This window comes from Mustela nigripes, chromosome 12 (assembly GCF_022355385.1).
Source record: "Mustela nigripes isolate SB6536 chromosome 12, MUSNIG.SB6536, whole genome shotgun sequence".
NCBI classification, from domain to species: Eukaryota; Metazoa; Chordata; class Mammalia; order Carnivora; family Mustelidae; genus Mustela; species Mustela nigripes.
Genome location: NC_081568.1, coordinates 1,740,703 through 1,752,451, shown reverse-complemented (window position 1 = coordinate 1,752,451; position 11,749 = coordinate 1,740,703). Strand labels below are relative to the sequence as shown.

At 56.3% G+C, this 11,749-nt stretch overlaps 1 long non-coding RNA gene across 1 annotated transcript; it reads right to left on the bottom strand.

Moving 5' to 3' along the window:
* Positions 1-5,603: 5,603 nt before the first annotated feature.
* On the bottom strand, positions 5,604-8,416 carry LOC132027712 (uncharacterized). The gene is made up of 3 exons (XR_009407171.1): positions 8,186-8,416; positions 7,537-7,972; positions 5,604-6,928 (listed from the first exon to the last, which is right to left on the bottom strand). It is a non-coding gene; the product is annotated as an uncharacterized LOC132027712 (long non-coding RNA).
* Between the last annotated feature and the right edge of the window lie 3,333 nt (positions 8,417-11,749).

The following is an 11,749-nucleotide window of genomic DNA, read 5'->3' as shown; positions in this document are numbered from 1 at the left end:
TGGCTCCCACCCCGTCATGCTCGATGTCCTGCAGATGCTTGCCGCGCCCATCTCTCTCTGTCAAGACGCATATACAATACGATGTTGTACAAGGGACGGAAGAATATTTAGGATAATATTCCGTTTGCGGGTGACTGACTGGCTGTGGGAGCGGTCTAGGACTTTGAGATATCCTCAGCCATCCAATGTAAGAAAAGCCTTCCCATTACCAAAACACAAATCATAGGGAGATTTTCAACACTTTCCCATTTTAAAGAAGACCTTCTGTTTTAAGGAATCATCAATAAGCAGATCTTCCTCTCAGGTTTCCAGAGACACCATTAGACTCGGACTCCCAAACCCTGGAAGGGTTATGAGCTCTACTTTGTGAATACTAAACAAGTAAATAAACAAACAGACAAGAAATAAACGGAGAATGTACCAAGGTACGGTATTACATGGAAAATATTTCTTAACAAGAGAAATGCAGAAACGTTTTTTCCAGACAGGAAATACTGGTACATTTTTCACTTGCTTTGGAACATTGTCTGAGAAACCTTTTTGCGAGTATCTACTTTGTAGGCAAATAAGTATTTCTTTCCCCCCCTTTATTGGGATGGGACGTGCTTGTCCGTGAACAATAAGAGATACCTGTGCTGGGGACCACCCTCCCGCTGTGATCCTGCCGGCCCACCGCCGTGCTCCACCTGCCGCATCGGGAACACCCAGGAAGGAGCTGAGGACCTTCGTCACCTGACCGTGAGCCCATCTCTCAGCTCTTCCCGAGCCTCGTCCTGACCAGCCTCACCCTCGCCCTCCGTGAGATCCGCCCGGCATTGCCAGACGGCAGGTGGGAGTCGGGGAGCTCCTCACAGGAAGCCTCGCGCGTTCTACCAGGCAGCACGTACAATGCTCCTCTGACTTTGTTTATTTTCGGGTGATCTTAGGAAAGTGCAGTGCTGTTTCACAGCTGCTTCACCCAACCCTGGAGCAGTTCATAAATACGCCAAGCAACAGACTGCGCAATTGTTTAAAAAGGGAAAAAAAAAATAATGTATGAAATAAATCAGAGAAATCAAAGGAGAAAGCTTCATGTCCAACCCGAAACTCCAAATTTCAATTTCAAGTTTTAATGTCCAAGATATTAGTGACCTTAAGTGACAGATGTTTAACTCACTGTATCAAATCAATCACCAGCGAAAAAGACTCCAGCTAACACCTCGTCGGCCACGGCAAGGCGGGGGCGGCCGTCCCTGTGGCCCCGGATGAAAGGCTTCGCGTTCGCAGCTACCACGGAGGAGCAGGATTTCTCCGGAACGCAGAGCTGGGGAAGGGACCCTTTGAAGGGCTGGGTGTTATTCCATATTTATATTTAAAAGCAAATTAAAGACTGTTTAAAGGCTGTTTGCATTAAGAGATTGGATTTGCTTTAATTATTTGGTTATTTGTTGTTCCTATATAGCATTTATTAATGAAATGAAAATACAGCTTTTAATAGATTTCAATTCTTTTACAGACGAGCTCGCTGAATTATTAAATGGCAACATCCCCTCCGGGATTGGCGGTCCCTCCGCCAGCCCCCCGGCCCGCCTAACCACGGTGCCCTTCCTCTGCGGGCTGGCACACCCAGGCCCAGGCCGGGACCTCCCCTTGGAACCGCTCCTCGGGAGGTCGTGTTCCACCGAATTTCATTTAAAATCTTCGGTCTTGACCTTGCTGGAGACGGAGGCTCCTTGACCTCAGCGGGTAGCCGGCTGGCACGGACGGTCCTGGCTGCACCTCACCTCCTGCGGGGCCGGCAGGGTGGGAATCCGGAAACAGTCCTGGCCGGCACTGCGTCCCCAGCCCGCATCGAAAGTGTACGAGTTTCTGGACTCAGGTGGCCTTTCAAGTGTTGGAAAACCTACCTGGAGGCCCAAGGCCATCACAGAACAGAACCCAAATGCCGCTGGCTGCACAGTGAGCTCCCTTCTCTAGACCCGGTGGCAGTGTGCTGAGCCCAGTGCTTCTCCTCTCTGGGCACATGCGTATGCCTGTGTGCCCACCTCAGGTCGCGTGGCTTCCCGTAGCAGGGTCCCCTAGGCCCACCTGGGGGGCAGAGACCCCTTGGGCTGCCAAACAGCCTGCTGCTGGGACTCTGCCCCAGGGGGCCCTCCACAAGGAGCCGTTGTGGGAGCTTCCAGAGCCCAGGCATCAGCTTGTTGCTCCGGGCTACGATCCTGTGTGGCTGTGCCCACCCCCGGGGGAGGCTCACCCCCAGGCTGGGTGAGGGCAGGATGGACATCCCCTCCACTGGGCATCTCCAGGGTCCCCCGGAGGCAGTCCAGCCTCAGGGATGAGTGGAGGAGCCCGCGGCTGACCAGCTGAACCCACGCCCACAAGGAAGAGGGAATGGGGAAGGACATGCCGCCGGCTCTGGGAGGCGGGACACGGCTTTCTGCCGGCTCTGACTTCGACCTGTCGCCTTAATTGACCAGTTCTGTGGCTCGGAACCTCCTCTCTGAATTTCTGGGCCCAACACTTAGCTCCTGAAAATGAAACTCCATGGCCTCAAAATCAGGCCCAAGTCTGCCCAGTGGCTGCCATGGACGCCTCCCTACCCCGACCCGCAGCCGCCAAACCTACCGGCTTCAGGCGAGCCTGGGGTCCTGTGTCCTCAAACCTGCATCCTCACCTCCTAGGGTCTTAGAATCGATGCCTGTGGGTTTCCTTCAACCCGGACTGGGCAGTCGGGCCTTTCCTGGGTGTTCGGAAACCACATCCAGAACGTTCCAGTTGGAAACGTGGTCGAGGTCACATCAGGAACCCTCCACAGGACACCGGTGCCCCGCAGGGCGATCAGGCTGCATTCGAACACCTCCCTGGACAGGAGCGCCGTCTGGCACGGAAGCAGCATCAGCTTACTGAGCCAAAATCTGTGTCCCTGTACTGTCTACATGCTTCTTAGCTGTGTTTTCTAGAAAAAATGGTGAAAAACAAAGTGCTACTGTAGGCTATTTTTCATGCAAGCGCAGCTCTCTGCCCCCCTGTCTCCATGCTGGCCTCTCGATGCCTGTTTGTGCCTTGACTGCCCTTTGCGTGTGTGGGTCACCACCAGTCCTCCCCTGGCCTCCCTCCAACCCCGAGAGCTCTTTCCAGGTAAGCAGCGACAGCTAACCAGCCGCTGGGCTGCAACCCCGCTCAGGAACTCGGCCATCCCCCGCGTGCACGTCACCTCCTGTCCGTGGGACCCTCTGTCCAATGTCCACTGAACCCGACAGACCACATGCATACCGTGTGCCGACACGACCGTCTATCAACAGGGAAATGCACTTCATGCCGCGTGGCTTTCTCTCCGTGGTGCGCACCCACGCCCGTGGATTCGGCCTTTCCGTGCCAATGCACTTGGACACTTCCTAACCCCCAGGCTCACTCTCCCTCACGACGATGGTAGAAACAGAGAATGTTTATTACGGGTTCACCATTCCAGGTACCACCAAGCATCTTATAGACTTTATCTCATGTAGTTCTTAAAGCAAAGCTTTATTTTTTTTTTTTTAAGATTTTATTTATTTACAATAGAGCGAGGGGTATCATGCACCGGAGTGGGCGTGGGGAGGGGAGGAGGGAGAGGGAGAGACTCTCCAGCAGACTCCGAGCTGAGCCTGGAGCCCGGCACGGGGCTCGATCTCACGGCCCTGAGACCACGACCTGAGCCGGGACCAGCAGTCCGATGGATGCTTGAGTGACGGCCCCCAGGCGCCTCTCAAAGCAGGACGTGTAAGGCAGCTTGAGGCTTGCCTTTGTTTCAGGGTCAGCACCCCGGGTGTAGGGACTTAATGTAACGTGATGCGAATCCCGCCAGCAGCTAAGGGATGGGGCAGGACGCTGTCGCAGCATCTGGTACCAAGTCCCAGTCTGACCTGTGACTCCACCCAGCCCTGGACGTGGTCCAGCTGGGCACTGCGATGCTGGGCCCTGGCCGTCTCCTGACCCTCCCCCGGGGGTCCCGAGCCAGCGGCCCGAGGCCGACAGGTGCAGCAGGCGCTGGGAAGCGGGTGTGCGGCAGACAGCCCCGCGGAGCCTCCCGCCGCCGTCCTCCGAGATCGCTGTCCTCCGCCGGCCCCGCAGCCCCGTGTCCCTCCCGTCCTGTGCACGTTTGTTTGCTCCACCCCCTGCCTGCTTGCACTCTGCCTCGATCACGCGCACGAGGGACAGTTATGTGCTTCCAACACTTTCATTTGTTGAATTCCTGCAGCGCGCCTTCCCTGGGGCTGCGGCACCAGAAACCTTCCCTCAGAGGGTCGTGGCCACCTGTTTCTTGTCAAGTTCGATGCTGGACTCGGCAGCCCTGCCTGGCACTTCTCTGCCACCGTTCCGGAGCCCTTCTATTCGAAGTGGAAAGGCCCCAGCCCCCTCCTCCGCGCTCCCGAGCACCACCCTGCTCGGCCACCGCCGTGCCGGGACGTGCGCAGCCTCCACAGCTGCAGATGCCCGCGGCGTTCCTCGGGCTGTGCCGAGTGTCCCGGCGCAGCAGCACCGCAGAAGTCATCGTTGTGCATGAAAGTCGCTCTGGTCCCACTGTTTCCGACTGGGAAATGAGCCCTCCGAAGTGGCTCTAGGACGTGTAAACGCTGATCCGTTGGGAGGCGGGAGGCGGGAGGCGGGCGGAGGGCCCGGCGGCAGCCCCTCTCACCTTTCCTTCCTCTATGTCTGCGGGGATCTTGGCCGCCTCCCCTCTGCCGAGCTCTCCCAGCCACCACCCTGGGCCAGGCCCCGTCCCCCTCCCTTTCCCAGGACTTTCCCCTTATGAGACACGCTTCCCAGGCACTCGCCGTATGTCAGATGTGCCCAGGCTTCTGAAACAGGCTTGTGGGCTGGGATTCACGAAGGTCCTACAGTGACTCCCTGCAGTCCGCGGACCCCGGTGCGGAGGCCCTGCCTGAGTCCCCTTCCTGACACAGACATGGTGGTGACGTCCGCTCGCTCCTGAGGCCGGGGTCCTGCCTCCCAGTCTTTCTCTTCCCCAGCCCACGCCGGGCCACGCTCCCCCGGAGGGCACACCTGTGATGCCGGTTCTGTGGCTTCGAAGTTTGACCGTGATTGGGGTACAGATCTCTGAGGTGCTGGCTACAGCTGACAGGGTGGCCGTGTTTTCCGAATGAGCCCTGGTCAAGGACTTGATACACGTACCTGCCCCCCGAGAGACTCCGTGCTGAACCCTGGAGCCACGGTCTGAGAGCGTCGCACTGAGCACGGAGCCAAGTGTGGCGTCTCGCCCTGCCCAGCTCGCAGCCGAGGCTCCCGCGTGTGGCTCCAGGCAGGACCCCCCGCCGCCCGGCCTGGGGATTCATGTGGCCCCCACGGCCCACCGAGCTCAGACCCTGCTTCAGTCCGCTCGGAGCAGGAAGAGCTCTCGGGATTAGCTTATTCAAGCACCAGGGAAACCGACAGGCAAATTTTCAAAAAGAATTGTATGTCATTAATTCTTATTGATGTTAAAACTTTCCTTTTTAGCAAAGCCAACACTGTTGGGTGAGTATGATACTCTATGTCAATACCGAGAGGGGGAATAAATGTTAAAACATACTAAATAATTGCCCGACGGTCCTTGTACTAATGACCGTAAACTTCCACTATGCTAATTTTTCTCTACACTTTTAATTACCGATCAATAATACTTTGCAGTTGACATTTAAAAATGCTGAACCACATGTAGCAACACAGACTGAGAGAAAATCTACAATGCAGGACTGAATTTGCCAAATCAATAAACTCTGCCATTTAACAAATAGTATCATGTAAACAGTCACCAAGATTAGCCAGCGTGAAGGACTGGACCTGGAGGGCTTAATTACCGCTTAATAACGGGGCTGCCTTTCCCGGACGAAGCCCTCTGCTGGGACAAGCCGGGCAGCCCCTGCCCAGACCCACCTCCTCGGCCAGAGGACGGTCTGCCGAGACTCAGGGCTTGCTGGTCTGGAGGGAAAGATGTCTCCATGCAAGAGAACTCTCCCAGCTTCAAAAGAATTCCTTCCTAAAAATCCAAGGTTCTGCCCCGTGTCTCTAATCGACTGCGTTAGATGGAGACACGTGATCTCAGAACCGTCCTCTTGTGAGGGTGCCCACAGCGTGTCGATCGTTCATTTGGAATTTAGGGGAAAGATGCAGTGAAACAGCCATCCACCTTGGAGACCAAAGCAAAGGAAGACCTAGAACGCCACGCAGACCTCAGGAAAATCAATTTTTGTAGAGCACTGGGGTAGCGCATAAGCAGTCTTCATTTTCATTATTATTGGCAATAATAATAAATCCGACCTTAAGTGTCTGAGCATGTGATTGTGGAAATTCTGCCGTCCGTGCTGGAGGCAGAAGCGATTTGTCTCGGCGGGGCTGCACCGTCCCTGGGCGGCCGGGCGGCTGGGCGGTCGCTGCGGCTGCTTGCAAAATGGCAGTCACCTGTGGGGTTGGGGGTCGCTTCCATCGTGGCAGCTTTCTACACACCATGTGGCAAGTAAAGGCTGAACACAAAGTAAAGGCTGTCGGCTCGCACCGTGGCTGCCGAGGGGTCTGCTAGCTTCTTAGTCACTTCCGGTCCTCAATGGGGAAATGTCCAGAAACTGATGCTCCTGTTTAAACAGCAGGATCCCACCTCAGCCACCAGGAGTGGTTGTCTCCTCCTCCTGTTGAACATGTGCCATTCGAGGCCACGGTGAACCACAGAAGGGCACACTCGGCAGCCAGGGCCCGGGGCAAGGGGTGGTCTCCTACCGGGCCTCAGCCTGGCCTTGGAGTCCAGCTGACTCACAGAGCCCAGGGGTCCCCCTGCAGCTCCCAGACTTTCTTATTTTCCAAGGAACGTTTTCCTTCATAAAGACTCCAGGGGACGCCAGGCAGACCTCCGCACTTCACTGCTGCACCCAGACCGGGCTCAGAGCATCCCTGGGCTACCTCCACAGTGGCGCTGACTCTGGGAAAGTAGCAAGCACAGTGTCCTTTAGTTAGAGAAGCGGCTGTCAGAGCAGATTTGTGGTTGTCTGCACAGATCGCTTGTATCCCAGAGGCGGGGGAAGAAGACAGACAGACAGAAAGCACCCGGAGGTCAGGAGTATGATTTTAAATGTCATCTTATTCACAGCACCTGGCTGTTTTGCTCTCTTGGAACATCATTGAATACGTGGTCCTGGGATTTTCTAGGAGCCACTGATGGGCTTGGCCTTGGAGCTCCTCTGGGTCACTCTGAGCACTTGGCAGAGCTAGGTGACGTCACAGGCTCTCCTCTACCTGGAAACACTGATGTACTTATCCAAGCCCACCCCTGTCTTCCCAGGCAGCTGTCAGGTGCAGAAGGACCCCAGTAAGAGACAAGGCTGGGCAGGGCGTCCCTCTGAAAGCCCACGTTTGATTCCAGGCTGGAGAGTGAATGAACCCAATGTATCAGGAGAGAGCTATGCTCCCAGTGTGGGGACGACAGGCCAGAGTCTGGGCTTGAGGGCAGGGTGAAGGATTAGGAGGTGGCTCCAAAGGAAGTGAGAGCAGAGGGGGGCACTTCTACCTGAGCAGAGAAGGTGAGCTCACCTGGAGCACAGGGCTCCCCGCACCGTGAACTGGGCTGCGGGCAGGTTCCGGCTGAGGGAGGCGCGCGCAGCTTCTCTCGGCCCTCTTTTCAGAGACTTTCCCATCACCTTGACCAATTCCTGAAACTTGCAACAGGTTGATCAACGTCATCCGTGACTCTCCGTGGGCTAACGTACATGGACAACCACGGCATCCCTCACCCCTCCAGGCATGCTCTCTGCTCCGGGGGAAGCGGACGGAGCAGCGCCGGCAGTGAGGCACACGGCAATGGAAGGTCAGTGGACACAACCCAATCTCCCGGCTGGGTCCTGGTTCAGCAGAGCCTTATGATCCCATTCAGGTGGATGAAGCTGGAGAAGTCATCCTCTCAGGACGGCCCGGCATGCTCAGCCAAGTGCGAAGTCAGGCTTTTCCCTTCTTCCCTTCCCTTCTCTCCCTACGAGAGAAGTGATTTCGCAGAGGAGGGCAATTCTAAGACAGTTTTAGCTAAACGAGCCAGACGCTTGATCACGCCATACCTGATTTCCAGATTTCCAAAAGCAAAAATAAAATAAAATACAAGACTATCTAGGGGCAAGGAAAGATCCCAAAGGTTTTTCTTTAACTAACCGTGCAGCACGTTTCTACATGCGTGGCAGGGACGGATTACCTGAGGGGAGCCAGCACTGTGGCGCTGCAGAATTCTTGGTGGGAGGTGAGAGATTCCTCATAGAACGGCCACAGCCAGAGATGCTCCCACAGCTTATGGGAGTGAAAACCAAGCGCTCCATTCCGCAGAGCCTGGGACTTCCCACCAAGTGTTCATCAGCACTGATGTGTCAGGGTCAAGGTTTCTGCAGAGACCACAAAACCTCCGCAGACCGGAGTCTCTGTTCCCGTTCATAAGCTGGAAAGAATCACAAGAAATAGCAACTTCAGAAGCGTCCAAAATCTTTCTAGGCATTTAGCTTTCTAACTCCTGGAAATAGGAACCCATTACGTGTTTGGTGAACACATCTCTCTGGGTTAAATTTTCAAGTTTAAAATGTTGGTGCCCACCTTTTTAAACCACCCAAGTTAGAAAACCCCTCGGGACCGCGCGCTCTCTCACAGCAGCGCTTGTTCAGTCCTCCAACGGGACAGTCATCGCTGGGGTCACTGGGCAGGAATCACCAGGAACAAGTGAAAACCAGCACTTCTCTCCCGTGCTGCTCTCCGGGTCATTCAAAAAGGACTCAAGGTGGGCTGAGGCTCCCACTGGGGGACGACACCTTGACACGGAAGCACGTTTTCAATGGCCAGAGAAGTTCTCCTGAGCAGGAAGTGCCACGAGACAGCTCCCACGTGGGGCGCAGCCCGGGGCCCGTCCTGCCCTGGGCAGGTTTGCACAGATTCCGGGAGCACCTCCTCCTCGAACACACAGGGCCCGCCTGTCACGGACGCTGTCCACGCAGAGGCCGCAGCACAACGCTGCTCTCCAAGCAGAAGACACGGAAATTTAACAAGCACGGAGCGGGTAGCTGCGGCGTCGGTGGGACCCGACGAGGGTGTGATGAGCCGCGGCCACGGGGCTCCCACGGTGACCCGTCTGGTTTGCGTTAAATTTACAATCAGGAAAAGTTTGGTTCACTGTCTTGTTTTCTTTCTTGTGGTCATAAACGCTATGAAATAAAATATAAAAATATTCCTTGATTTTTAAATAAAAAAGGGCCAGACTGAGCGCCCTCCTCAGAGCCGCCGTCTGAGGCTCCGTATGGCCATGAGTGTGGAGCTCGCCCGCACCTCGCACACCTGCCCCTGTGAGTGAAGCTCGGACCTCGGGCCCCACAGATCTGCAGGACCTGCGATCTGCCACCACATTTGCTGAACCTTCACAGCCCAATTTGCTTTTTTTGGACAACCGCTGGGAAGTTAGCTTGCGATCTGGATATAAAAATGTATCAAAAGGAAAACGTTATTTACATATATGAAGAGGTAGTTAGGGTCTGTCAACTTGTGCTACAGGGGATGGAAGTCCTCAGGCCACAGACCGACCCACGGCTGCCCCTGGAAACTCGTCTCCCAAGAGAAGCCTGTCTTGTTAAGAGCAGACGGATTAGCGGTCTAGTCAGGCCATTCGATGCCGGGGACTGAATGCTCCCACGTCGGACCATGACCACAGTCCCACAGCTTCAGAAAGAAATCCCACCTACGGGTAGCCAGCCTTCACGCGAGTCCAGGGACAGAGGACAGTGGAGGAGACTGACAAGGGGTGGTGGTGGCACATGATGTCTGCGGGAGGTGGCTGTGCACAGACCGCCGGGATGCACACGTGTGTGTACGTGCAAGAGGTAGCCAGGCACAGACCTCAGGGGCACACATATGTGTGCGTGCAGGATGTGGTGGTGCACAGACCACAGGAGTGCATGTGTGTGTGTGTGTGCGTGTGCGCACAAGAGATGGCTGTGCACTGATCATGGGTGTACACGTGCGTGTGTGTGCAGGAGGTGACCATGCACAGGCTGTGGATGTACACGTGTGTGCGCGCACACGAGTGCTCAGGAGTGCATAGGGTTTGTGCGTGTGCACATGAGCGCATGCTCAGGTGAGTGCCTGTGTTCGTGTGTGCAGGGTGGACCTGGCATGTGCGGTGTGTGTTCAGACGTGTGTGCAGGTGAGGAAGCCCCCGTCGAGTGTGGTAGGGTTCGGAGGGGTTCTTCCCGTCGTGAACTCAGCGTGCACACTTTCTCACTGCTCAGATGCAGCATATTCTCTACCTCATGCATGTTCCAGCCCAAAGGCTGCCCTGGGAAGGAATGGCCTGCAGCCAACGTGTCTCCTGGGCTTGTGGTGGTCTCTGTGCCTCCCATGTGCCCTTGGACCCCTTGCCAGGCACCAAAGTCACTGCCAGGCACCTGTTGCTTTCAGAACCTATTTCGCCCAAGCTGCCGCGGCCCGCATATGACAGCAGCATCGTCCCCAGGCTGCTCCTAAGCAGTCCTCGAGGGGTGGGGGCGACCCCCCCTCCCACCCCCTCCCCTCAAAACCCCATCCCTTCCTGGGTCGTCACCCAGAGTTCCCTCCAGAGTTGGAGGGACCCGTGCCCGGCATGGCTCCTCCCTTTCCAGATCCCATGCCTGCTTCCCTGACTAATTCTTCCGGAATCCCTCTGTGGTGCAGGAGTCCTCATCCCAGAGCTGACTCTGGATCGCCACCGACACAGCGCGGTCTTCTTTCTTGGCGGTGATGCTTTCAGGACTGCCCTGGGGAGGCTGCCCAGTCCCCACGGAGCAGCTCCCGCAGGCGAGCTGGCAACTGCGACGGCCGCCCCGCCTCCGGTGCTCGCAGACCTCCTCCCAGCGAGCGGCTCCTGCTGCACACGGTCCACGGTCGTGGTCCTCGGCTACCCCGAAGGCTGCGGGCTGGGCCCACCCTGCCTTTTCCTTCCGGGGCCACACCAGGAAGGTGTCCCGAGAGCAGGGAACAAGTGGTTTCCCCATCTCTCACGAGACGTTTCCCTCGATATGGTGCTGTCCCCACCGCAGTGTGACCTCGGGGGCGAGGAGACCGTGGGCTGCCTGTGTCACTGCGCTCAAGAGTGGCCGTTTCTCATGGTGCATAAAGTTTCAAATTTCAAAATATGATCGCCCCCAAGAAAACAGTAATACGCACCCCCTAAGACTCAAGATCGCTTCTAAGAGCAGGCCATGACCTGCTCTGCAAGTAAATGATATAAATAAGTTAAAAAAAAAATAGGTGACCAAACGTACGAGATTAGTTTAAGGGGTGAGTGGATAACAAGTTTGGCTCCGAAATTAAGTATGAAATCAGCTAAAATCAGCAAATCAAATGAAAAACCAATCAAAGTTTCTCAGGAAGGCTGTTGGACTTTGAGAGGAATGACCCCGATTGCCTCATGCCGGCAGCGGCCCGGTGAGACGCGCACAGGAGTCTTCCGGAGCTCCGTTACGTCACAACTACAGCACGGTGCTCGGGGAGACTGAGAAAACGCACAAAAGCGTATCCATCTGTGTCCCTCAAGGCCCACGACGGGTGGCTTGTGAGGGAGGCAATAGCCCAGAACGAGGACGTCCGCGACCCCGGCCAGCGACCCCCACGTGGGTGCCCCGGAGCCCGGGCCCAGCGACCCCGGCCAGCGACCCCCACGTGGGTCCCCCGGAGCCCGGGCCCAGCGACCCCGGCCAGCGACCCCCACGTGGGTCCCCCGGAGCCCGGGCCCAGCGACCCCGGCCAG